The 2,768-nt window shown below is 42.8% G+C and overlaps 1 pseudogene; it reads left to right on the top strand.

Moving 5' to 3' along the window:
- The first annotated feature begins 1,438 nt into the window (after positions 1-1,438).
- LOC101574052 lies at positions 1,439-2,274 on the top strand (annotated as a pseudogene).
- The last annotated feature ends 494 nt before the right edge of the window (positions 2,275-2,768 follow it).

Raw genomic sequence — 2,768 nt, 5'->3', positions numbered from 1 at the left:
TTATTGCTAGCTACAATGCTGTTTTTAAGGTCTGAAAGTCTATCTTCAATTTCATTCAAGTGGTGTTGCCAACTTTCAATGGAATTCTTAATGTTCTCAACATTTTTTTTTTGAATCTGTTTCATTCATTCTAATTCTTTTCTGTATTGTCCATTCAATGTTTCCATAATTTTTCTATTCTTCTCTAATTTTTGTCTATATTTTCTTTAGATGAACTGAACAATTCTTTCAGGATTGTTATCATTTATTTTTTACCTAAGAGATTATTTGTGATCTTTTTTCTTCTATAGCCTGCTGGAGTTGTTTCTTACTTCACTTGCTATCAGTTCAGAAATTTCAGGTGTGTGACTTCCAAGTTCTTCTATGTCCTTTTCTCTTGTACTTGTTCCAGGTGAGCTAAAGGTCTAAGATTGCTCTTCATTTTGATACATTTTAATCTCCCAAAGTGCACTCTGGCTCAGTAGCAGCAGTGGGGTCCTGGGAGTGGGTCAGGAAGGTGCCTCTAAAAGTGGTTGTGTGAGGTAGAGCTCACCAAGGCTCCTGAAGCTGTCTGGGACTCAGCATGGTTTCCATAATGAGGCGGGGGGACAGTTCAGCAAGGCTCCCATGACCGTGTGGAGGTAGAGCATGGGTCAGTGCAGCTCCCATGATAGTGGGTCGGTGGGGTGTGGGTCACTGAGGTTCTTAAAGCTTTTCAGGTCACAGCCTGGCTTCTAAAATGGTAGCACTGGCTGCCAAATATCCATAAGGCTCCTGTGACAGTGGTGGGGCAGGGTAGGGCTCTCCAAAGCCCCCTTGATGGGGAGTGGCCTACAGCTCAGTGGTGCTCCTGTTACTTGGGGGGGCACACAGCTCCCCCAAATGTTTTGGCTATAGCATACATTGTGTAATCAGGTGTTTGACCTTACCTAGTGAGAAACAGTTATGTTATTAGAGTATTAGGTAGTCCCCAACTCTACCATCGGCGATACTTGATTTTTGACCCAAGTCCAAGCAGTGAGTTATCTGAACATGGAGGCGGGAAAACATCTTGGGGCCAATAATCCTGACCATTTGGTTATACAGAGCCTCCTGTGCAGTGCAGAAGGCTCCAATGCACAGCAGTGGAGCTAACCTAGCTCGGCCTTTAGGTTAGCTCAAAATGGTCAGGCAGGAGATACACAACCTATGTTTTCCTATATAGCCACTCAGATGGCTCTTTTCCAGATCTCAATTTCCTTGATCTGTGTATCTTCTTTCCACTGATGTGTCAGCTCCTATACTTCCTGTTGCACACTCATTCACCACAGCTCAGGGCATTTCTTTTTCTCTACAAAGTACTTCACTTCCCTATGATGGACATAAACTTTTTACAGTCTGTCCAACTAAGAAGGGGTGAAACTCTACTTAGATCATGACTGCTATTTCTTCAATTATGAGGATTAGTCCAAGATCAATCATGACTGTATGTTAAATTAAATGTGCTTTTATGTTCAAGGAAAATGTTATAGATGGAAGACCCAAATAAATAAAATGGAAGAGCGGAAAGAACCTTTGGCAAACCATACACAGAAATGTGAAGGACAATTATAAATTTATGAAGAAACTGCATGCAAATTGAAAAATATGAGGAAAATGACTAATTTCTGTATACAGTCACCAAAACTGAACCCAGTGAACATTTAAAAATAGGTGCTACACAAAAAACAAAACAGAACTGGGAAGAAGGTGAAGGTGGTGGTAGCCGAGGCTCTGGCTCTGGGTTTCCAGTGGCTGCAAAGCACAGCTCGGCAGGCAGTGCCATTGGGGGCATGGACAGCCTCCCACATTACCAGGGGCATGCTACCAGGTGCCTATCCCAGGACCCCAGAGGAACAGGCAGCTACCACTGAGAAGTATAATATGTGGGTGGAAGACTGTGAGCCTTACCCGGATGGAGGCATAGGGTATGGGGACTACCCAAAGCTGCCTGACCACTCACAGCATGAGAAGGATCCTCAGTATGAATGGGACCACCCAGACTTGAGGCTGAACTAGGGTGAACCGATTCTTTGGCATCTAGACACGTATATCCAGAACCATGTGGCCACACCTCTCACACCTCTTTCTTGGCATATCATGCGTAACCATCTCTTCAACTTCATGGCATTCATGCTTTTCATGTTCTGGGTAGGGGAGATGTGCCCCAGCTACCAGTCTGTGAGGCTGAAGCAGTATCCTTATAATAATCTGTACCTGGAACGAGGCGGTGATCCCAGCAGAGAATCTCAGCCAGTGGTTCCCTATGAGATCTGAGGTTTTTTGGACCATTGTGCCCTCTAACAAGGGCTCCTCATTCCTAGAGATTTAACCTTAATGAAATGCTGAATAAAACTTAGTTTTCTGGAAAATAAATAAACAAATAAAATAAGAACCAGGACAATAGGTTTTTAACAATAAGTTTTCTGCCTGAATAGGTAATTAAGAGTTTTCAAAAAAGAGGTATTAGGATGATACAGATCCATTATCGAATTGTACAAAACTTTTAAAGAATAAGTTCTGATTCTTTTCAAAGTTCTCCATAGAATTACAAAGAAAAAAAATACTCCCCAAATAATTCTGAGGCGACAGTTACCCTGTTACCAAAATTAGACAAGAACAAGATAACAACAAAAAGACACTGTAGACTGTGGGGGGCGATAGAATGCTCCTGTTATATTTTCCCTTATTTGGGCAAGAAGTGCTGCAGCACCAATCCCCGCTTGCCTTGACATCTTCCTGTGGTCCTGGACCTCCACTACCAATCCACA

This window comes from Octodon degus, unplaced genomic scaffold (assembly GCF_000260255.1).
Source record: "Octodon degus isolate 3935 unplaced genomic scaffold, OctDeg1.0 scaffold00136, whole genome shotgun sequence".
In the NCBI taxonomy this organism is placed as follows: Eukaryota; Metazoa; Chordata; class Mammalia; order Rodentia; family Octodontidae; genus Octodon; species Octodon degus.
The sequence above is the reverse complement of the archived record's forward strand: the minus strand, read 5'-3'. Positions and strand labels throughout refer to the sequence as shown.